Genomic DNA, 12,076 nt, shown 5'->3' on the forward strand with positions numbered 1-12,076 from the left:
GTGCGGGCAGTGTGGCAAAGTGGTAAAAACTTTGGAGCTCAAACCCTGAGTTTGTGGGTTCAAATCCTAGTACTAACTGGGAATCCACATCAGAATCCCATAAATCTGGGGCATCCATTCTAACCTCCTCATCACTATGCCACTCCTACCTGTACTTCAGATATGTTAAAATGGCAGTACTGAGATGAACTGATGAATTCTGCACATCCACATGATTTGATTAAGGTGAATTGGTGAAGTAATTGGATGGACAAGGGCCATGGGTTCTGTCTTGCACTGTAATCTTGTTTTCTTTAAACTGGTGATTATCTTGAAAGGTGTTAGATACATTAAGGACTGACTGATTTTATTGATCAATCTGTGGTGCCCGTGAATCACTAATTCTAGGTTTCCCTACTATTAGAACTATGATTAATGCATTTAACTCAATGAAATGTACTGAGCTGTGCTCCTAATTGACATTACTGTTGTATCAATTCCAGTTTAAATTTTTTTCTCCTTGCATCGTTTTCTGTTCTTATTTGGTCTTTGCAAAGCTCAATCTATCAGTCTACATTCTTATTTCTAATTGTTCAAGAGTTATTGTATTTTAAAATTCTATTCATTTCATGAGTCTGATCTTTTTTTCATTCTAAACACTTTGTGGTGGTACATGTTGTTCAGGGCACCAAGCAATCTAAATGTAATTTGCACCTAGTACATTTTTTCTGCTTATTATAAAATGTCACCAAGCACATGCCCTTCAATTGTGTTCGGGCACAAGTACAACCCTGATATGGAAAGCAGACACAATATGAATGAAAAACGATGAACTTACATGTTGTGATATAATTTTATTTTTTTGAAACAAATATTTAACTTATCTGCTGCTACATTAACCTACTAAACACTCCTGAGATGGCATCCATTGTGTCCTTTTTTTTTTTGGACTGTCTGACTACAATTTGGCACTTTGGTAGTCTATCAATCAATCAATCAATCAATCAACATTTATTTATATAGCACATTTTCATACAAAAAAATGTAGCTCAAAGTGCTTTACAAAATAAATAGAAAAATAGAAGACACAATAAAAAATAAAGATAAGTCAACATTAATTAACATAGAATAAGTAAGGTCCGATGGCCAGGGGGGACAGAAAAAACAAAAAAAAAACTCCAGACGGCTGGAGAAAAAATAAAATCTGTAGGGATTCCAGACCATGAGACCACCCAGTCCCCTCTGGGCAATCTACCTAACATAAATCAAACAGTCCTCTTTGTATTTAGGGTTTTCACGGAAGGACTTGAGGAAGATGGTCACGTACACTTCTGGCTTTTAGTCCATCAATGTTGGTGCATCATGATGCTTTGAGTAGGCGGTGGTGGCGCAGGCCGCCACCACAAAGAAACCGGAAAAAGAAACAGAAGAGAGAGTTGGGGTCAGTACGGATTTTGGAGCCACTGTGAATAGTTATTATGATGAATTGAACATACAGAGTATCAGTATTAAGTTAAAGTGAAGTTATAAAAGGCCATGTTAAAGTAATGTGTTTTCAGCAGTGTTTTAAAGTGCTCTACTGTATTTGCCTGGCAAATTCCTATTGGCAGGCTATTCCAGATTTTAGGTGCATAGCAGCAGAAGGCCGCCTCACCACTTCTTTTAAGTTTAGCTTTTGGAATTATAAGGAGACACTCATTTGAAGATCTAAGGTTACGATTTGAAATATAAGGTATCAGACATGACGATATATAAGATGGAGCGAGATTATTTAAGGCTTTATAAACCATAAGCAGTATTTTAAAGTCAATCCTGAATGACACAGGCAACCAGTGTAGTGACATCAAAACTGGAGAAATGTGTTCGGATTTTCTTTTCCTAGTTAGGATTCTAGCAGCTGCATTCTGCACTCGTTGCAAGTGATTTATGTCTTTTTGGGTAGTCCTGAGAGGAGTGCGTTACAGTAATCTAGTCTACTGAAAACAAAAGCGTGAATTAATTTCTCAGCATCTTTCAATGATATAAGAGGTCTAACTTTTGCTATGTTTCTTAAGTGAAAAAATGCTGTCCTAGTGGTCTGATGAATATGCGATTTAAAATTCAGATTACAGTCAACAGTTACCCCTAAGTTTTTTACTTCCATCTTAACTTTTAATCCTAATGCATCAAGTTTATTTCTGATAACCTCATTGAATCCATTATTGCCAATTACTAAAATTTCAGTTTTCTCTTTATTTAGTTTGAGAAAATTACTATTCATCCATTCAGAAATACCAGTAAGACATTGTGTTAGTGAATCAAAGAGTCGGGTCATCAGGTGCTATTGATAAGTACAGCTGTGTGTCATCAGCATAGCTGTGGTAACTCACGTTGTAACCTGAGATAATCTGACCTAACGGAAGCATGTAGATTGAGAAAAGCAGCGGACCCAGGATAGAGCCTTGTGGAACACCATATCGGATATCATGTGTCTTTGAGATTTGATTACCACAACTCACAAAGAATTTTCTCCTGCCAGGTAGGATTCAAACCAATTTAAGACACTGCCAGAGAGGCCCACCCATTGACTAAGGCGATTTCTAAGAATATTGTGATCAATGGTGTCAAATGCAGCACTCAGATCTAAGAGGATGAGAACAGATAAATGGCCTCTGTCTGCATTTACCCGCAAGTCATTTACTACTTTAACGAGTGCAGTTTCTGTGCTGTGATTTGTTCTAAAACCTGACTGAAATTTATCAAGAATAGCATGTTTATTGAGGTGGTCATTTAACTGCATAATGACTGCCTTCTCTAGAATTTTACTTAAGAAGGGCAGGTTAGAGATGGGTCTAAAATTTTCAAAGGCAGAGGGGTCAAGATTATTTTTCTTGAGCAGGGGTTTAACTACAGCAGTCTTAAGACAGTCTGGAAAGACCCCGTATCTAATGACGAATTAACTATGTCCAGAATATTGTCAATTAGCATGCCTGATATTTCTTTGAAAAACCTTGTTGGTATTGGGTCAAGGACGCAGGTGGAGGGTTTCAGTTGAGAGATTATACTATGTAATTCAGGTAAATCTATCCTGGTGAAAGCATTTAATTTGTTTATAATGGAGTACCGGGGCTTTGGAGGTTCTGCAGTGTTGGGGAGATATACTATGTTATCTCTAATATCATTAATTTTTTGATTGAAAAATACAGCAATGTTCTCACAGGTTTCACTGGAAGTATTCAGGGGGCATTCCTTTGTGTTACCTGGGTTTAACAGACGATCAATTGTAGAAAATAAGACTCTGGGATTAGTAGCATTGTTATTTATAATATTAGAGAAATAGCAGCACCTCTCAAGACACACTGTGTTATTGTATTCTGTTATTTTAACCTTCAATATCTCATAATGGATAGTTAGTTTAGTTTTCCTCCATTTACGCTCAGCTCTACGACATGTTCTTTTTAAATCAGACACTCTTTGGGTCTTCCATGGAATAACAATAGTAGAAGATTTTTTAACTGTCTTTTCAGGTGCAACTATGTCAACAGCAGCTCTTACTTTAGAATTAAAGTTTTCCACTTTACTATTTACATTATCCTCGCTATTATAGTTGGCATTATAAACGGACTGATTGCTTAGAATGTTTGTAAGTTTTAAAGCTGCTGATGAGTCAAAGAAGCGTTTTTTAACAAAATGCTTCTCATGAGTGTTTTCTATCTTTATTTCTATATTAAATAGTAGAAGGAAATGGTCTGATAGACCGATATCAATGACCTGCTTTAAATCAACTTTAAGTCCTTTAGTAATCACTAAGTCTAACGTATGACCTGCTTTATGTGTAGGCTGATTAACGAGCTGTCTCAAATCAAAAGAGTCCAGCAGATGTGCTAGAATTTTTTTTAAGAGTGAAGCATTAAAATTTGCCTTTTTGAACAATAATCATGTAAAACATGTTTATTCATTTGACATACTATAATTTTTTGCTTATTGCATTAGTGTTTCTGACAGGTCGGCACACTGACAGCTATTCACTTTCATCACCCTCCTACCTGGCAATGAGGCCTAATGGTAAACCACAGAGCTGCCAAGTCACTCCTTACCACTGACTCACTGTATAGCCCTTAGTGTCTCCTTTAATAAGCCAGTTCACCAAAGGCAGACATCTGTAAATAACTGTAGTCTGCACTTGTGATTTGTAAATCTCTTTGGATAAAAGCTTTTTTAAATAATTAATTTGAATTTCAAAGGTCATTCTTCATGCTCGGCACAAAGCTATTACTGATGTCAATTATGCAGCAGACTCCTCAGCCAAAGTCTTTTATTTAGTTCATTTAGTTTGTTCCTAGTCTTCAGAATCTATCACCTATACTTGCTACACGACCAAGAAATCTGAAGCAGCTTGCATCAGTGAATGGAGTGTAGTTCTCCAGAGCCCAAATCCCCCTGCTGTCTTTATTGGGGTGCTTGTTTCTGTGGACTATTTGTATCTGGTAATGTACAGTATAGAGCCAGACTGCTGCAACAAATGGACAGTTATATAAAATATCTAAATAATATGATTATATAACGTTATTAGTAGTAATTAATTCTTTCAATCTGTAAGCCATTTAGTTTTTTTATGAAATGAACAGCACAGTTATCCTAATTTTACTTATAGGATACAAATTTTTATGAACTGGAATGATTCAGTGAGGTTGGATTTTTGTGGACCTTAAGACCATGACGCTGATTCATTAGTGAAAACTATTTTTTCTTAGGCTGTGTACAAAAAGCCAGGCATTTATTATCAGACAGTTATTCAATCAGGAATATGCAGCTTTATACGGATAGAAATTGTAGATTGGATTAACAGTGGTTAGTGCTGCTGAGTTACAGTTACAAAGTCCTGGGCTAAATTTCCATCCACATTTGTACATTCCCACCATACCCACATGAGGTCTTTTTTTTTCTAGACATACCGTATATCCACAAGGTTTATGGATGTGATGAGAGAGGACATGAAAGTGGTGGGTGTAACGGAGCAAGATGCAGAGGACAGGAAGATATGGAAAAAGATGATCCGTTGTGGCAAACCTAACGGGAGCAGCCAAAAGAAGAACAATATATCCACAAGGTTTGTATTTTGGCAGGTTGGCAACTTTATTTGGCCTGCTATTATTGAGTATACATCAATCAATGTGCTCTACTGTGGATCAACATTTAGTCCAGTGCGGGTTACAGCATTGAATGTGTTGTTGCTAGGGTAGACTCTGTGACCTTGAAGTGGTGGGTTCACATAATAGATGGATTATTTGTTTAATTATGTTCAATATTTTTGTTAAAGTATTACTATTGTATTTAATATGCTTTTCTGTTTTTTGTACTGTAGGAACTAAAATTGTCCATAAAACACTGCATGGCCAGGATGGCTGTGGCTTCCAGAACAAATGAGAAGAAACCAAAATACAAGTATATATTACAAACTCCCTTTGATAGCACAAAGCATTTTTACCTGATTGATATGTTTCTAAGCAATACATAAAATAAATGAAAGAAACACAAAAACTACTCAGTGAGGCACACTTACGTACATATATACAAAAAAGTTTAAACCTGCTTAATTCAATTCAGGGTTGCGGGGGTTCACAGTCTATCCTGGCAGCACTGGGCACAAGGCAGAGGACAACCATGGGCAGGGCACACACACACACACACACACACTCGAGCCAATTTAGATTTACCAGTTAACGTTAGCTGTACATCATTAGGCATGTGAGAAAAACCTATACATAATGTGTACTTAAGGCTGTTTGTTGCTTTAAAATATGTTCAGATTTTAATAGAATGGGGCACTAGGTGAAAATGGATACACTGACTGACCTTTCCACCTCTTAATTTTCTTAACTTCCTATTTTTACGCAACATTAAAGAAAGTTCACAATTTCACTTCTACCATAAAATTTGAAATGTTTCTATGCTGCAGTGTTTTACTTCTAGCTGTGAATGAATGCAAATCACAAAATCTGCTTACATTTCTTTGAAGAGTATGCAATTCTAGTAACACCAGATGTTCAAAATGTTAACATCCCTGTCAGAACAAATTGAGACATATCTGTGAAATATTACATACCTGTGTAACTCATTGAAAACAAACTGTACGAGAATTGGGTGGCACATACAGTAAGTGCTGTAGTTAGTGTTGAAGACTCACAGCTCCAGCAGACTAGATTCAGATTTTAATCCAAGTGCATACTATTTTTGTGGAATCTGTATATTGTTCCTGTGGGTACTCTCTGAGCAGTCCACGTCCTAAAGTTGTGTGTATTAGATTAATTGGAGACTCAAAAATGAGTCATGTAAGAGTGGGTAAGAGGTGTGTGCACTACAATGGGCTGGCACTTCTCCGCCCCACTTCCTGCAGCCCTGATATAGATTAAGTATGCTCAAAAAATGGTTATACAGATAGAAAAATAAAAATGTATTATGTTTAGAAGTGGTGGGCAACAGAATGCTGCTATATTTCAACCAACTAGCGCAGAGATTCACACAGGTTTATCATATTATTAAATTATTTGAGTTATGTTCTTCGTGTTTGTAAACATGTTTTCTCCACATTTCTAAAGTTGTACAGCTGAAGTTGAGTGATGGTTCCAAATTGGTCCTTGCATGATTGTGACTGGGGAGAGTTAAAATGGACCAAACCATGGACTGAAACCTTGTCCAGGACTCTTTCCTGTTTTGTGTTCAGTGCTGTCAGGATAGGCTCAAGCACCTAAATCTGAATAAGTGGAGTATGAGAATGTTGTGAAATGATATATTTATGAACGGTTCCCCACATTAGACAGGAGAGTCATCTAATTGATTTCAGGCTTGTGTCCAGTTCCTCCAGGTTTGGCTCCAGTTCCTCAAAAACCATCAACTTGATTAAACAGGCTTAGTGATGAATTGATGGATGGTGTTATGTTTCAGCCAGGTTTATTTCTTAGCATACTGTTTGTGTATTTTATGTTTTATTTTGTTTTTGATTCAGTTTTAATTATTGTTATTCACATCTTCATGTTATTACTGTTACTTTTGTTTGTTTTTGACTTACTGTATACTTTACCTTTGAATGTGAATCTACCCCAACCTCAAAACTCCCAGGATTTTTTTCTGGCTATTTAAAAGCCAGGGAAGGGAATCTTAGGGGTGGCGCATTTAAATTTACAGGACTCATTCTGTAAGTATTTTGTTTGTATTGAATATATTTTTTTTTGTTTTGCTCTGTGTATTACATTTTTTGGCTTTGGATTAAATCTGTCTCTTCAAGCCAGATTTTTATTACAGTTTCTCTTCCTTGAAAGTCATTTAAGATATTTTGAGATTTTAAAGGTGGTTTTATGTTTTGGAGCCAAAACCCACTTTACTGTAGGCCTGTTTAGGCCAGTAGATTTTGAAGTCAAGCTGGCTGGGGTAAGTCTATTCTGAGTAGATTTGGGAAGGCCCAGACTGTTTTCTTTTTGCCCTGTTTTGACGAATCACTACCTTTTTAACCATGTCAGAGTCTACATGACATAACATATGAATAATTGGTAACAATTTCAATACATACCCTGGTCAAAGCTATGCTTCCTGAACGTGAGGCACGACTTTATTAAAACTGAGTGGACAACAAAAGGAGGCTCAAGCCCCATACTAAAAATGTTCATGTATGACCACCAGGACTTGGTACAACTTTTGTTTTCCAAAAAGATGGAAATCACAACACATTTTTATATTAGCCCAGATGGAAAACAAGCTCAGGAGATGAAAACACATAGAAATGTTTTTAAGGGATGAGCAGAGAATGGTCAAAATATGCGCTGGGATCAGATAACTGGGGAATCAGTAGCAACGTGCTTCAAAACCAAAAGTCCCTAACTAAAGTAATTCACAATAATTAGTTTTAGTTTGGTTTTTTTTAATTAAATTCAGTCTGAAAATTCAGATGCTACATGCTTCTTAAATACCACCATAGTTGTGCTTTTTCAACTAGAGTGGACATCCTGTCACATGCCTGCCATACACAATATGGGTGCTCACATGAAAGATAAAAAAGAAAGCAGTGTTATGAAGAAAAGGTAAAAATACAAAAATTAATTTGAAATATAGGAATAACATTACTATTCATGACACATATAGCTGTTAAATGGAAATTGCATTTATTAACTGCTCACAGAATACTATAGTGTAGTAAACACTTTCCACGGCAAAGTACACAAAATAGGGGAAGTCCTCAAATTCACTATCTAGACCAGGATTTCACCTTGATCTGGCTCACTAGAGCAAGCTTCACCCCTGGCAGCCTGTCTAAAGCTAAAAATGTGGCAAAGGTTTTAAAATAGTATAAAAATATTAAAATATCAGAAGATCAAAATTTCCAGAGAAAAAAGAGGAAAGAGTCTTTAACTGTCCGCAGATTGCCCACTGTATCTAAAGTTGTGGCATTTCCCAGCATAGTGCTGAGGCATTAGTTCCTGCTAATGCTGTTCAGCTCCCCTTTTTTAAGTTCTTTTTAGGTGTGTATATTCTGTAAGTGTTTCTTTTTATTAGCTGATTTGTAGATTTCTTTGCTGTCTCTCCCTATTTTTTAATCATTTTTTCAAGTTTTTTTTTTCACTTTTGCTCATTAAACTTTACTGTTGTTAGAATTAATGTGTTCTTTGGGCAAGAGGTTTAATGGTTTCCCTTTCTCTTTTTTAGATGTTATATGCCTTATATTTTTGAGGTTACAGGTTCAGACCTGCTTCAAGTTTTAGAGTTAGGGCTACTATTATTTTGAACCTTGTTTGAGTTTTTTTAGGCCTAGTTTTTGCAATTGAAGCCCTTTTGAGATACATATTATAACACTCACAGGTCAAGTTCAGAACTGTATCCTACCATCCAGCAGCCTTTAAAAACTGAATCTGCCTCTTGCCATTTCCAAAACATTCTCTAATACAGTGGTGAACCCATAAAGCAGCCTGGTTGGACACTAGAAACCTCAATTTTCATTATCATTCCCAGGTGACTTCTGTTTGTCCACTCTGAGTACTCTGAAATTCCTTTCTCTGTCCTGCCCAAATCTGGTGGCATCACTGAATTTATCAATCCCTTGCCATCCTGAGGACCGTTACTCACGAGTACTCTGTATTGGTGCTTCTGTGTTGGGCTGTTTGGAGAACAACGAGGTTTTTTTTGCATACCAGTGGTGTTGAATTCAACTTTTTACTTTTAAGGGTATGTCTACTTTTTCTTTCTGTACTCTGTACTGGCACAACTCGCAGCCCCTTGGTACTACAGTATTGCACAACACATGCCAACTGACAGCTGTCTCTTGGGAATTTAATTGAAGCACGAAGAAACCGGAAAACTCTCAGCATCCAACCCCATCTCCTACCTTAAATCTCTGTCTCCTAGCTTACATATGTACAGGAGGGATACACCAACAAATTCAATGGAGAAACCAATAAAGCAGCAGGAGTACCATTTTTTGTTTTGTTTTTTTCACTTCAATCCACAGGATATATTCGATAAGTCTTAAAGACTTAATATTGTGTATCAACTTGACTTACGTCTATATTTTCCACCCTATAGGATCCAGACATTGGATCAGGACACTTTGGGACAGATGTTCTACTGCTGCATGTTCAGACCACCAACCATCCTGCTTTCCATACTGGGCAGTTAGGTAGAAAGCCTTCCAAGATCCCAAATGAACAATAAATGGTACAAAGGACTGTGATACTCTAAAACGAGAGGCAGTGTTGGGAAGGGGTGCTACCTTTACATATAAATATAGTTGAGATATTTTAACTGATAGCTACTTGAGGTTGTAGGATTTCTTTAAACTTCCAAAGTGCTCCAAGGCATTCCTGACATGTAGTAGTTATTTGAAAAAACAACAGCTGTCTGAAAGGTGTGTCAGTTTCAGTGTATTACGTAAGTCAATGTACCTGGCAAAGCAACAAGCCATTGCTTGTACAAGTACAAATACCCACATCTCAGAGTATCTATCATAATGGATTAAGAGTTAAGCATATCATCCTGCTGAGCTCAATAAGCCTTCTTCATAGCCAAGGACTAGGTGTTAAATTGTCTTATTGTCTGTGAGTGTGGGTGTGCACCTAGAAATGCCCCATGATAGATGGATGCCCCATTCAGAGTTAATTCCTACTTTGCTCCATTGCTGCTGTAAAAAGAAAAATGCTGGAAAAATAAAAAAATACAGTGTTTAAATATCTCCCCGTGTCTGCGTGGGTTTCCTCCAGGTGCTCCGGTTTCCTTCCACAGTCCAAAGACATGCAGGTTAGGTGCATTGGCAATCCTAAATTGTCCCTAGTGTCTGCTTGGTGTGTGGTTGTGTGTGTGTGCGGTGGGCTGGTGCCCTGCCCGGGGTTTGTTCTTGCCTTGCTCCCTGTGTTGGCTGGGACTGGCTCCATGACGCCCATGTCCCTGTAGTTAGGATATAGTGGGTTGGATAATGGATGGATGGATGGATGTTTAAGGGACATTTAGGCATATTCATTGTTTTTATCCTCCTGTGGTGGGCTTCTGATCTCTAATCTCTTGCTTATTATTTTCCCTGTAATCAGTTCCTGTTCCTCTGTTGTCACATATTGTTGTAATCTTGGATCCTTCAGGCCTTGCTCTGTCATTGCACCAGTGCAAATTCTTATGTCTCAGCACTGTAGTTGCTAAACTTCTTCTTGCTTCTGGATGGAAGGCCCGGAATTGTCAGCATCACGGATTAATGGAGCATCCAATGAATCCATTCATAACTGGGTATATACTGTCTCCACAGTTAAAACCTTAATGTGTAAAGACTCATCATGCAGGCACTCCCTTGATTGTGTGTGGTGATGTAGTTGGTTGTTGTGGCTGTGGTTCCTGGTGATATGGCCCATAGGACTTGGGACAAGGGTTTGGGAGGGTTTGCTGTGTGTGGTTCTATTTCACATGTTGATTGCTTCCCATTTTAAAATACTAGCTTATTTTCAGTTTTGTTTAATAAAATAAATAATTGATCCCAAAAACACCCAAGGACAATAAAACAGTTGTATTAAATGAAAACATGTTGAATTAAGTAAAGAGCCTGAATCCAGGTTCATCTTGGTTGAAATGCTTGTTATGTTCTTGTAAGTTTCCTTTGGGACTACAGCTTCCTTCATGAGGTAAGATGAGTTGTTAACATTAATATGTTGAGACTATGGATTGAAAAGAACAGACATGCTCCAGTTTGGGTGAAATAACAAGGGACGTTCGAAAAGTTTCCATACTTTTTTTTAACTGTATTAAGAATTTCAAAAGCAAATTACATCACTTTTTAACATAGTCGCCTTCCTTTGAGATGTAATTTTCCCTGCGTCATACCAGCTTTTTAATGCCATCAGCAAGAAATGTTTTTGGTTGAGCATGTAGCCACTGTTGCACCACTGCTTTCACATCAGGGTTCTTTCTTCATTCCTCATGGTCATGGATTGTAGCTGGATGTTCTGCATCCGTCACACTTGTACGGCCATTGACTCATAGACGACTCCACAAGAGAAAACTTTATCCCCATACTGAGCACACATGTGGAGATGAATTTGTGCTCCCGGTACACCTTCTGCCCACAACAAAACATTTGACAGAATCCTCTTTGGTGCAATTTATAAGTTTTGCAGCCATCTTTACCACAGGGTGACAACTCTTATACTAAACTGCAAGGGCAGCCGGCTTGCCAGACAGAACTAGTCGCATGACACTCTAAGACACGTCCAATTACTACTCCTCCCACCTTCACCGTTTCCAATGACTTTTTTTGAACCCTCAAGAGCTGTTATTAACAATATGACACCAAAACATACTGAGCATATCATTCTACTGAAAAAGGCTTTAACTTCCAAAACAAATCATCAGTAGCAACTGCGTCTAAAACTGAGGAAAGTCAGTTTTAGTTACAGAGGAAAGCCTAGCTTTGAGGCCTTCAGAGTCACACCAGCTTCAGTGAAGATGGGGAATCTTTTTTGAGACAATGCATAACATGTTATGCAGGTAAGAGGTGAGCAGGTCGCTCTGACTGAGCTTGAAAGAAACATTTCCTATGGGCTCCAGTTAAATCCCTTATTGTTTCATCCATTAAAGGTGGACGGATTTGTCTACC

General features: G+C 37.6%; 1 long non-coding RNA gene across 1 annotated transcript in view; it reads left to right on the forward strand.

Moving 5' to 3' along the window:
• Window positions 1-4,947, forward strand: part of LOC120515453 — a 34,290-nt gene extending 29,343 nt beyond the window's left edge. The window contains exon 3 of the long non-coding RNA XR_005630661.1: window positions 4,908-4,947. This is a non-coding gene — a long non-coding RNA (uncharacterized LOC120515453). The remainder of the gene's footprint in view (window positions 1-4,907) is intronic.
• The last annotated feature ends 7,129 nt before the right edge of the window (window positions 4,948-12,076 follow it).

The sequence above is a fragment of the Polypterus senegalus genome, chromosome 15, assembly GCF_016835505.1.
Source record: "Polypterus senegalus isolate Bchr_013 chromosome 15, ASM1683550v1, whole genome shotgun sequence".
NCBI lineage: Eukaryota > Metazoa > Chordata > Cladistia > Polypteriformes > Polypteridae > Polypterus > Polypterus senegalus.